A 12,919-nucleotide genomic window follows, 5' to 3' on the forward strand; every position below is an offset into this window, starting at 1 on the left:
AGGCAAAGTGGCTAGGAATCTCAGGAGCTTAAGACAAGGAGGTCTCTGAGTTCACGGTCACCTGGGACAAAGCAAGTCCCAGATCCAGCTGTGGTTGTATGCACCTTTAACCTGGGACACACCTTCTGCTGGGGATTTACATGAGGACATTGGAAGAAGGAAGAGTCTCTCTTTTTCACCTGCCTGTCTGCCTGCCTTGTGGGACTGAGCCACTGCTAGATCCTTGGACTCCCATTCATACCTGCTGCTGATCATGGTTGGGGAGTTGGAATACAGACTTCAAGTCATCAACAAATTGTCTCTCTGTACAGAGATTACCCATAAGTTCTGTGACTCTAAAGAACCCTATATAAGACAATTCTCTTTTATAATATATAATTTCTATTTATATAGTAATGTACAATGTAATTTATTATTTTATTCATAATTTTATTACATACATCCACATATTTATATGTAAATAAAACACAGGTTGTATGCCTATGAAACAGTAACACACTGCATACTTGATGACTGCTGCCTTGTCCCTACTCCCTACTGCAGGGGAGAAAATGGACCAGTCTCACCAATGAAAAAGGTAAACTAAAATGTTAACTACTGGGTGGAAATACAGATGGTGTGCATATAAAATAACATCTTCTTGATTCCTTCTTTAGAAATTTTTCTTCATTTCTTGAAGTCACTTTTTATGATACATTATTATATGATATACTATCTCACAGTTATTAAGGTAAGTTATTTTTATTGTTAGTACAAAAGTATACACATAATGTTTGCTAATTCCAGTAATGTCCGGGTAAGGCTTCATGCACATGACTGCATTGTATAATATTTCCCTATGTGATCCAAAAACTCTTTTGTTGTTATATTATGATCTCTAAGCAGAATATTGATGATCCTGAAATTGTATACCATACCTAAGATTTTTCTCAAACATTTCATTAGCTTTCCATAGAATGCTATTGTAAGTGCATTTGACTGTTCAGTTCCAGGGTATGAATTCCAGTAGAGTACTTTCTGGATAATATTTCCTTACAAAATGCTGTTAACTGCTTCCTCCAAGAAGTTAATTTCTTGTTTTAAAATTTATAAATTATGTTTAAATGGAAGATAGAGAAGGCAGATGCTGGATTATTTAGTACCAAGCTGGTTTTCTGTCCTGATGTGGGTAAGGGCTGGTCACTTGTTATGTTTCTCATTCCTTTAGATTTGTAGCTGTTTTAGACTTTATAAATAATCATTTTGAGTATTCCAAGTCCATAGGCATTTTCTGACCCAATTGTCCATTTTACAAGAGTATTTTTCTTAGAAGTTTGGAACCATAAAATAGAAATTTTCCTAACTAGTCAAGAATCCAGGGTATATGTGGGTAGGATTTTGCTCATTTCCTGCTGTGTGATTTCATTGTGCTGTTCTGACCTTGTTTTTGCATAGGGTGCTGGCCGGTATAAACTGGAAATGTATGTTAAGTCGTTGTCCAAGGCAGTGTTGCAGATGTGGCCAGTATTTGTTTTAAAGGAATCAGTGAAGGGCATTCTGCACTCGAGCTTTGTGAAAAAGTGTGCAGATGCTCATGGCTGTGGATGCTGTGTGGTGTGAAGAACACTGCAGTTCATTGAATATGGTGTGAGGAATGCTGCTGTGCACTGACTGTGTTGTGTGAGGAATGCTGCTGTGCACTGACTGTGTGGTGTGAGGAATGCTGCTATGCACCGACTGTGTGGTGTGAGGAATACTGCTGAGCACTGACTGTGTGGTGTGAGGAATGCTGCTGTGCACTGACTGTGTGGTGTGAGGAATGCTGCTGTGCACTGACTATGTGGTGTGAGGAATGCGGCTGTGCACTGACTGTGTGGTGTGAGGAATGCTGCTGTGTACTGACTGTGTGGTGTGAGGAATGCTGCTGTGCACTGACTGTGTGGTGTGAGGAATACTGCTGAGCACTGACTGTGTGCTGTGAGGAATGCTGCTGTGCACTGACTGTGTGGTGTGAGGAATGCAGCTGTGCACTGACTGTGTGGTGTGAGGAATGCTGCTGTGCACTGACTGTGTGGTGTGAGGAATGCTGCTGTGTACTGACTGTGTGGTGTGAGGGATGCTGCTGTGCACTGACTGTGTGGTGTGAGGAATGCTGCTGTGCATTGATGCTGCCTTTTTTCCCCACTGTTTTTTTTTTTTTATTAACTTGGGTATTTCTTATTTACATTTCGAGTGTTATTCCCTTTCCCGGTTTCCGGGCAAACATCCCCCTCCCCCCTCCCCTTCTTTATTGTTGTTCCCCTCCCCATCCTCCCCACATTGCCACCCTCCCCCCAACAATCTAGTTCACTGGGGGTTCAGTCTTAGCAGGACCCAGGGCTTCCCCTTCCACTGGTGCTCTTACTAGGATATTCATTGCTACCTATGAGGTCAGAGTCCAGGTTCAGTCCATGTATAGTATTTAGGTAGTGGCTTAGTCCCTGGAAGCTCTAGTTGCTTGGCATTGTTGTTCATATGGGGTCTCCAGCCACTTCAAGCTCTTCCAATTCTTTCTCTGATTCCTTCAACGGGGGTCCTATTCTCAGTTCAGTGGTTTGCTGCTGGCATTCGCCTCTGTGTTTGCTGTATTCTGGCTGTGTCTCTCAGGAGCGATCTACATCCGGCTGTCAGCCTGCACTTATTTGCTTCATCCATCTTGTCTAATTGGATGGCTGTATATGTATGGGCCACATGTGGGGCAGGCTCTGAATGGGTGTTCCTTCTGTGTCTGTTTTAATCTTTGTCTCTCTATTCCCTGTCAAGTGTATTCTTGTTCCCCTTTTAAAGAAGGAGTGAAGCATTCACATTTTGATCATCTGTCTTGAGTTTCATTTGTTCTAGGCATCTAGGGTAATTCAAGCATTTGGGCTAATAGCCACTTATCAGTGAGTGCATACCATGTGTGTTTTTCTGTGATTGGGTTACCTCACTCAGGATGATATTTTCCAGTTCCACCCGTTTGCCTACGAATTTCATAAAGTCATTGTTTTTGATAGCTGAGTGATATTCCATTGTGTAGATGTACCACATTTTCTGTATCCATTCCTCTGTTGAAGGGCATCTGGGTTCTTTCCAGCTTCTGGCTCTTATAAATAAAGGCTGCGATGAACATAGTGGAGCACGTGTCTTTTTTATATGTTGGGGCATTTTTGGGGTATATGCCCAAGAGTGGTATAGCTGGATCTTCAGGCAGTTCAATGTCCAATTTTCTGAGGAACCTCCAGACTGATTTCCAGAATGGTTGTACCAGTCTGCAATCCCACCAACAATGGAGGAGTGTTCCTCTTTCTCCACATCCTCGCCAGCATCTGCTGTCACCTGAGTTTTTGATCTTAGCCATTCTCACTGGTGTGAGGTGAAATCTCAGGGTTGTTTTGATTTGCATTTCCCTTATGACTAAAATGTTGAACATTTCTTTAGGTGTTTCTCAGCCATTCAGCATTCCTCAACTAAGAATTCTTTGTTTAGCTCTGAACCCCATTTTTAATAGGGTTATTTGTCTCCCTGCGGTCTAATTTCTTGAGTTCTTTGTATATTTTGGATATAAGGCCTCTATCTGTTGTAGGATTGGTAAAGATCTTTTCCCAATCTGTTGTTTGCCGTTTTGTCCTAACCACAGTGTCCTTTGCCTTACAGAAGCTTTGCAGTTTTATGAGATCCCATTTGTCGATTCTTGATCTTAGAGCATAAGCCATTGGTGTTTTGTTCAGGAAATTTTTTCCAGTGCCCATGTGTTCCAGATGCTTCCCTAGTTTTTCTTCTATTAGTTTGAGTGTATCTGGTTTGATATGGAGGTCCTTGATCCACTTGGACTTAAGCTTTGTACAGGGTGATAAGCATGGATCGATCTGCATTCTTCTACATGTTGACCTCCAGTTGAACCAGCACCATTTGCTGGAAATGCTATCTTTTTTCCATTTGATGGTTTTGGCTCCCTTGTCAAAAATCAAGTGCCCATAGGTGTGTGGGTTTTTTTCTGGGTCTTCAAATCTGTTCCATTGGTGTATCTGTCTGTCTCTGTACCAATACCATGCAGTTTTTATCACTATTGCTCTGTAATACTGCTTGAGTTCAGGGATAGTGATTCCCCCTGAAGTCCTTTTATTGTTGAGGATAGCTTTAGCTATCCTGGGTTTTTTGTTATTCCAGATGAATTTGCAAATTGTTCTGTCTAACTCTTTGAAGAATTGTATTGGTATTTTGATGGGCATTGCATTGAATCTGTAGATCGCTTTTGGTAAAATGGCAATTTTTACTATATTAATCCTGCCAATCCATGAGCATGGGAGATCTTTCCATCTTCTGTGGTCTTCTTCAATTTCTTTCTTCAGAGTCTTGAAGTTCTTATTGTACAAATCTTTTACTTGCTTGGTTAAAGTCACACCGAGGTACTTTGGTATTTGGGTCTATTATGAAGGGTGGTGTTTCCCTAATTTCTTTCTCGGCTTGTTTCTCTTTTGTGTAGAGGAAGGCTACTGATTTATTTGAGTTAATTTTATACCCAGCCACTTTGCTGAAGTTGTTTATCAGCTTTAGTAGTTCTCTGGTGGAACTTTTGGGATCACTTAAATATACTATCATATCATCTGCAAATAGTGATATTTTGACTTCTTCTTTTCCGACCTGTATCCCCTTGACCTCCTTTTGTTGTCTGATTGCTCTGGCTAGAACTTCAAGAACTATATTGAATAAGTAGGTAGAGAGTGGGCAGCCTTGTCTAGTCCCTGATTTTAGTGGGATTGCTTCAAGTTTCTCTCCATTTAGTTTAATGTTAGCAACTGGTTTGCTGCATATGGCTTTTACTATGTTTAGGTATGGGCCTTGAATTCCTACTCTTTCCAGGACTTTTATCATGAAGGGGTGTTGAATTTTGTCAAATGCTTTCTCAGCATCTAATGAAATGATCATGTGGTTTTGTTCTTTCAGTTTGTTTATATAATGGATCACGTTGATGGTTTTCCGTATATTAAACCATCCCTGCATGCCTGGGATGAAGCCTACTTGATCATGGTGGATGATTGTTTTGATGTGCTCTTGGATTCGGTTTGCCAGAATTTTATTGAGTATTTTTGCGTCGATATTCATATGGGAAATTGGTCTGAAGTTCTCTTTCTTTGTTGGGACTTTGTCTGCTTTAGGTATAAGAGTAATTGTGGCTTCATAGAAGGAATTCGGTAGTGATCCATCTGTTTCAATTTTGTGGAATATTTTGGATAATATTGGTATGAGGTCTTCTATGAAGGTCTGATAGAATTCTGCACTAAACCCGTCTGGACCTGGGCTCTTTTTGGTTGGGAGACCTTTAATGACTGCTTCTATTTCCTTAGGCGTTATGGGGTTGTTTAACTGGTTTATCTGTTCCTGATTTAACTTCGGTACCTGGTATCTGTCTAGGAAATTGTCCATTTCCTGCAGATTTTCAAGTTTTGTTGAATATAGGCTTTTATAATAAGATCAGATGATTTTTAGAATTTCCTCTGAATCTGTAGTTATGTCTCCCTTTTCATTTCTGATTTTGTTAATTTGGACACACTCTCTGTGTCCTCTCGTTAGTCTGGCTAAGGGTTTATCTATCTTGCTGATTTTCTCAAAGAACCAACTTTTGGTTCTGATGATTCTTTCTATGGTCCTTTTTGTTGCTATTTGGCTGATTTCAGCTCTGAGCTTGATTATTTCCTGCCTTCTACTCCTCCTGGGTGTTTTGCTTCTTTTTGTTCTAGAGCTTTTAGGTGTGCTGTCAAGCTGCTGACATATGCTCTTTCCTGTTTCTTTCTGCAGGCACTCAGCACTATGAGTTTTCCTCTATAGCACAGGTTTCATTGTGTCCCATAAGTTTGGGTATGTTGTACCTTCATTTTCATTAAATTCTAAAAAGTCTTTACTTTCTTTCTTTATTTCTTCCTTGACCAGGTTATCATTGAGTAGAGCATTGTTCAATTTCCACGTATATGTGGGCATTCTTCCCTTATTGTTATTGAAGACCAGTTTTAGGCCGTGGTGGTCCGATAGCACGCATGGTATTATTTCTATCTTTCTGTACCTGTTGAGGCCCGTTTTTTGACCAATTATATGGTCAGTTTTGGAGAAAGTACCATGAGGAGTTGAGAAGAAGGTATATCCTTTTGCTTTAGGATAGAATGTTCTATAAATATCTGTTAAGTCCATTTGGCTCATGACTTCTCTTAGTCTGTCTACGTCTCTGTTTAATTTCTGTTTCCATGATCTGTCCATTGATGAGAGTGGGGGTGTTGAAATCTCCTATTATTGTGTGAGGTGCAATGTGTGTTTTGAGCTTTAGTAAGGTTTCTTTTACGTATGTAGGTGCCATTGTATTTGGGGCCCAGATATTTAGGATTGAGAGTTCATCTTGGTGGATTTTTCCTTTGATGAATATGAAGTGTCCTTCCTTATCTTTTTTGATGACTTTTAGTTGAAAATTGATTGTATGTGATATTAGAATGGCTACGCCAGCTTGCTTCTTCCGACCATTTGCTTGGAAAGTTGTTTTCCAGCCTTTCACTCTGAGGTAGTGTCTGTCTTTGTCTCTGAGGTGTGTTTCCTGTAGGCAGCAGAATGCAGGGTCCTCATTGCGTATCCAGTTTGTTAATCTATGCCTTTTTATTGGGGAGTTGAGGCCACTGATGTTGATAGATATTAATGAATAGTGATTATTGCTTCCTGTTATATTTATATTTGGATATGAGGTTATGTTTTTGTGCTATTCTTCTCTTTGTTTTGTTGCCAAGACGATTAGTTTCTTGCTTCTTCTAGGGTATAGCTTGCCTCCTTATGTTGGGCTTTACCATTTCTTATCCTTTGTAGTGCTGGATTTGTAGAAAGATATTGTGTAAATTTGTTTTTTCCTGGAATATCTTGGTTTCTCCATCTATGTTAAGTGGGAGTTTTGCAGGATACAGTAACCTGGGCTGACATTTGTGTTCTCTTAGGGTCTGTATGACATCTGTCCAGGATCTTCTGGCTTTCATAGTTTCTGGTGAAAAGTCTGGTGTGATTCTGATAGGTCTGCCTTTATATGTTACTTGACCTTTTTCCCTTACTGCTTTTAATATTCTTTCTTTATTTTGTGCGTTTGGTGTTTTGACTATTATGTGACAGGAGGTGTTTCTTTTCTAGTCCAATCCATTTGGAGTTCTGTAGGCTTCTTGTATGCCTATGGGTATCTCTTTGTTTAGGTTAGGGAAGTTTTCTTCTATGATTTTGTTGAAGATATTTACTGGTCCTTTGTGCTGGGAGTCTTCACTCTCTTCTATACCTATTGTCCTTAGGTTTGATCTTCTCATTGAGTCCTGGACCAATGTTTTGGACCAGTAGCTTTTTCCGCTTTACATTATCTTTGACAGTTGAGTCAATGATTTCTATGGAATCTTCTGCTCCTGAGATTCTCTCTTCCATCTCTTGTATTCTGTTGGTGAAGCTCGTACCTACAGCTCCTTGTCTCTTCTTTTGGTTTTCTATATCCAGGGTTGTTTCCATGTGGTCTTTTTGATTGCTTCTATTTCCATTTTTAATTCCTTCAACTGTTTGATTGTGTTTTCCTGGAATTCTTTCAGGGATTTTTGTGACTCCTCTCTATGGGCTTCTACTTGTTTATTTATGTTTTCCTGGAATTCTTTCAGGGATTTTTGCGATTCCTCTCTGTAGGCTTCTACTTGTTTTTTAATGTTTTCCTGTGTTTCTCTAAGGGAGTTCTTCACGTCTTTCTTGAAGTCCTCCAGCATCATGATCAAATATGATTTTGAAACTAGATCTTGCTTTTCTGGTGTGTTTGGATATTCCATGTTTGTTTTGATGGGAGAATTGGGCTCCGATGGTGCCATGTAGTCTTGGTTTCTGTTGCTTGGGTTCCTGCGCTTGCCTCTCGCCATCAGTTTATCTCTAGTGTTACTTTGTTCTGCTATTTCTGACAGTGGCTAGACTGTCCTATAAGCCTGTGTGTCAGGAGTGCTGTATACCTGTTTTCCTGTTTTCTTTCAGCCAGTTATGGGGACAGAGTGTTCTGCCTTCGGGCGTGTAGTTTTTCCTATCTATAGGTCTTCAGCTGTTCCTGTGGGCCTGTGTCTGGAGTTCACCAGGCAGGTCACTTGCAGCAGAAAAGGTGGTCTTACCTGTGGTCCCGAGGCTCAAGTTTGCTCGTGTGGTGCTGCCTATGAGCTCTCCACGGTGGCAGCAACCAGGAAGATCTGCGCCGCCCTTTCCGGGAGCTTCCGTGCACCAGGGTTCCAGATGGAGTTTGGTGTTTTCCTCTGGCGTCAGAGATGTGTGCAGAGTGCAGTCTCTTCTGGTTTCCCAGGCGTGTCTGCCTCTCTGAAGGTTTAGCTCTCCCTCCCACGGGATTTGGGTGCAGAGAACTGTTTATCCCGTCTGTCCCTTCAGGTTCTGGTGGTATCTCAGATGCAGCGGTCCTGCTGCACCTGGGCCCTCCTCTGCGGGAACCCAAAGGCCTTAAACAGTTTCCTCTTGGGCCAGGGATGTGGGCAGGGGTGAGCAGTGTTGGTGGTCTCTTCTGCTCTGCAGCCTCAGGAGTGCCCACCTGACCAGGCAGTGAGGTCTCTCTCCCACGGGGTTTTGGAGCAGAGAGCTGCTGCGGGCCGGGTTCCGCGGGTTTGGGACTCCCGGTAAACCCCGGAAGTGCCCAGTCCTAGAGGACTTTTTGCCTCTCTGTGTCCTGAGTTCACCAGGCAGGTCTCTTGCAGCAGAAAAGTTGGTCTTACCTGTGGTCCCGAGGCTCAAGTTTGCTCGTGTGGTGCTGCCTATGAGCTCTCCACGGTGGCAGCAACCAGGAAGATCTGCACCGCCCTTTCCGGGAGCTTCCGTGCACCAGGGTTACAGATGGTGTTTGGTGTTTTCATCTGGCGTCAGAGATGTGTGCAGAGTGCAGTCTCTTCTGGTTTCCCAGGCGTGTCTGCCTCTCTGAAGGTTTAGCTCTCCCTCCCATGGGATTTGGGTGCAGAGAACTGTTTATCTGGTCTGTCCCTTCAGGTTCTGGCGGTGTCTCAGACACAGCGGTCCTGCTGCTCCTGGGCCCTCCTCTGCAGGAACCCAGAGGCCTTATACAGTTTCCTCTTGGGCCAGGGATGTGGGCTGGGGTGGGCAGTGTTGGTGGTCTCTTCTGCTCTGCAGCCTCAGGAGTGCCCACCTGACCAGGTGGTGAGGTCTCTCTCCCACAGGGTTCGGGAGCAGAGAGCTGCTGCGTTTCGGGATCCGCGGGTTTGGGACTCTCGGTAAACCCCGGAAGTGCCTGGTCCTAGAGGATTTTTGCCTCTCTGTGTCCTGAGTTCACCAGGCAGATCTCTTGCAGCAGAAAAGTTGGTCTTACCTGTGGTCCCGAGGCTCAAGTTTGCTCGTGGGGTGCTGCCTATGAGCTCTCCGCAGCGGCAGCAACCAGTGACGCTGCCTTTTTTCTTTTCTCCCTACACCCTTCTGGTACTCAGGTTGGACAACTAGGTGCCCATGACCAACTCCTCATTGTGGATGAATTTAGTCTGGTTGGACTTTCTCAGGAAAGGTATGACTAATTGGTCACTTAAACGCGTCAACTAATTGGTTAGTTTTAGTGTACTGAAGTGATAGTTTGCATTTAATTTTGAAATTTGAGTTCAAAAAGAAGTGATGTAAAAGCTCTTTGTGTTTACTCACCTTCACTATAACCCTAGTTCTTAGAGCACATGAATCTCATTTTGGGTTCACTCATAAGAATGTATATTAGTATAGAACATTTAATTAAATAATTATATAAATATGTACACATATACTTAGAGCTTGAAAATCTTTAAATATCTTAATGTTAATGTTATAGAATAGAATATATTTACCTGTTTTATAATTAATTATCATAAGTGATGTGGACAGGACATAATCTTCTGAAAGTCTGGTTTATTTCCCCAAACAGCAACCAGGCTGAGGAACCTAAGCACAAGTATTCTGAACATAGACTCCTCTATGACAGTGAGCGCTGTTTCTTTATATTTTCTTCCTGGGGCAGCAGAACTCATGACTACAACCAGTTCCATGGTTACACTGGAAGTTGCAAATCAAGGCATCCTCTCTCACTGCCTGTCCACCTTTCTTACCCAGCCATTGTCCTCCATGGTGCAGAGAGGTAAGAGCTAGTGACTCAAGCCAGGTTAGCCAACATATAGTAATCCTGTATTGAGATATGGCTCCTCCTAAAAGTTATCAAAATCTGGGGCTGGAAAGATGGTTCAGTATTTTACAACACCAGTGTTAGCTCACAACTGCCTAAAACTCTAATTTCAGGGGATTTGAAACCTTCTTCTAAGTTCTTTGGACACCAGTCAAGCATTCATGTGCACACATGCTGGGCAAACACTCATACACATAAATTATTTTTATAAAATGAGACCCTAAAAGTCCCATGTAGTAGCTCCTACCACAGCTCTTGCTCAGCTTTTCAAGGAAGAAGTTAGTTGAGAGTGCATGATGCTGAGAAATACTTCTGGATCATGATACAGATCAGATCTGATGGTACGGTTTACTAGATATATTCACACTCTGTTAGGTGCAGTATTGTGAATCATCTTCTGACCCTGACTCAGCTTTTATTTTTACTTTTTATTTTTTCAGTTTTATTTTTATTATGCTTCTCAAGTAAATTAATACTAAATTAATGAATCTGGGAAAATGATAATTAGTTTAAATGAGTAAATAAGAAAATGTGAAATGTTTTTTATTGAAAGCATAGTGTCAAAATTATAGTTTTTAGCAGGGCATTTAAAATACATGCTTTTTAGAAAACCATTTATTTATTTCCTTTACAATCCTGTCTTCCCAGTAACCCACCATACAATTCTTCCCTCCATTACACTTTTCCTGAAATGGCAAAGCTTGTTTCGGGGTGTCAACCCCCATGAATGCTTTTTAAAAGATTGTAAAACAGATACCTGAGGAAAAAGTATGCCTTTTATGCAGTTTTAAGCATCTGATTGTTTACTTCTTTACATTTCACAAGAACAGACCCCTCTACCTAGACCAGAAGTTAGGAGCTAAATTTCAGGAGTGACAATGCCACAAACAGCATGCATCAGTGTATAGAAAAAATCTTTTTATTCCTTTGTAGACACAGGAACAGCTGGCTACTTGGCCAGTGAGCCATAAAGCAGTGTCAGGTCTGGTTATATAACCATTCCCCAGTTTTTGTTACCTCCTCTGTGAGGAAGAAACATGCATGAAATTTTGCTAATATCTCTGGTGAGTCCCTGAAGTAGTATAGCTTCCTCTTTTCTTTTCTCAGCCTCTTACCCCTTCCAAGGAAGAGCTTCAGGAAGTTTTATCTACTTGAGCTCCACTGAGTAGAGGCTGGCAAGGGTCTCTAGTGTGACAGTGATATGTGGATCCAGAGGTCCTCAGTGGAATCTAGCACATGCAGCCAGGAGCACATGAACTCTTCCTCCAAGTCAGTTGCCCCTGCTTCCACTCTGACCAAGAGTGGTCCTGGCCATTGGGAAACCCCAGCAGAGGTGCTGCCCACCCCTGTGACTGTCTCCCAGCCCATATGAACAGACCTCCGTCCACCACCTCTTCTACCACAGGTCCACTACACCAGATATTGGTGGCATTTCAGTGGATTTGCCACTCCCCCCTCCTTCTGCAAACAAGGCAGCATCCCAGTCTGCACAGGTGGCTGGGAAAAAAGAGTGAGGAGCAGCAGTGGTGGTCTGAGATATAGAAGGCCTGTCTGGACAAGGAAGCAGAGAGGAAGCACAGGGAGCAGGAGAGGAAAGGGCGACAGATGCACTCTCATTCCCTGAACTTGCTTCCTTCTCATCTTTGACCACACCGACCAAACCAGGAAAACCTTCCACACTGCAGAGGCCCCAAGAAACAGTCATTCTGGTGTTGTAGTCCCTGCAGCAGCCCCCCACTATTGAGCACAGGGATCTGCAGTTCATAACTATCAGAAAAGAGGTGCTGTCCTCTGGGGAGTCTGTCTCCAGACCCATAAAAATAAGATGTCAGGAAGAAGCTGGAGAAGCAACAGCAAATGCACCTTGTGGATAAGCTAAGCAAGGAGATCCATGAGTTGCAAAACAAGGGGGACGGTAGTGCAGAGGAGACTGACTGCCTGTGGACGCTTATGCTGGAGTGGCAGTTCCAGAAGAGACTTCAGGCCATATTTCTTACGTTTCTCCCAGGTTCATTTCATAAAACTGTTCAAGAAGCACAACATTTGATGTTTCCATAGTAGAAATTTATAACAAAATGTTTTTGCCCTTCTGGCCTTAGACTGTTCTACAGTGGTGTCTATGGTTAAGTGCCAGGCAGTGAGAACCCAGGAGTGACATTCAGAGGTACACAGGATGACCAGCAGGTGAGGTGCTCCTGGGGCCCAGTGTCCTGAGTGCAGGTCCTCAACCTTACAGCTGCCCACTCCAGCTGTGCCTGGGATGGAGCCAGTGCTACCAACCTAGGAAGCAGCTCAGGGAGTGTGCTTAGTATGTGCCCCATTGCTTCATTGCATGACAAGGTTAATCTGCAGGAGTAGCAAGGATTTTAGCCAGCACGCGTTCTGTATCTGAGGAAGAACATGTCTTTAAGAACATCAAGGTGCTCACCTCTAGCACATATCAGCTTTACATATCAAAGATATCATAATAAAGCTGTTTAAAACATAAAAAGTTATAAGGTAGCTCAAGGGTAGGATTACTGACCCTGAGTATTATATCTAATTACACACACACACACACACACACACACACACACACACACACACACACAGAAAGAGCTACAAAAGTTGGAAAAATAAACGAATCTTAAAAATATATAAATAAATGTATAATTATTAAAATCTATATGAGAGTCAATGTTTATCACCCAGCATTGAGGAAGGGGCTTAGAGAAATGAAATATCCCTCTCCAACCT

Source organism: Rattus norvegicus, chromosome 1 (assembly GCF_021556685.1).
Source record: "Rattus norvegicus strain SHRSP/BbbUtx chromosome 1, alternate assembly SHRSP_T2T, whole genome shotgun sequence".
NCBI lineage: Eukaryota > Metazoa > Chordata > Mammalia > Rodentia > Muridae > Rattus > Rattus norvegicus.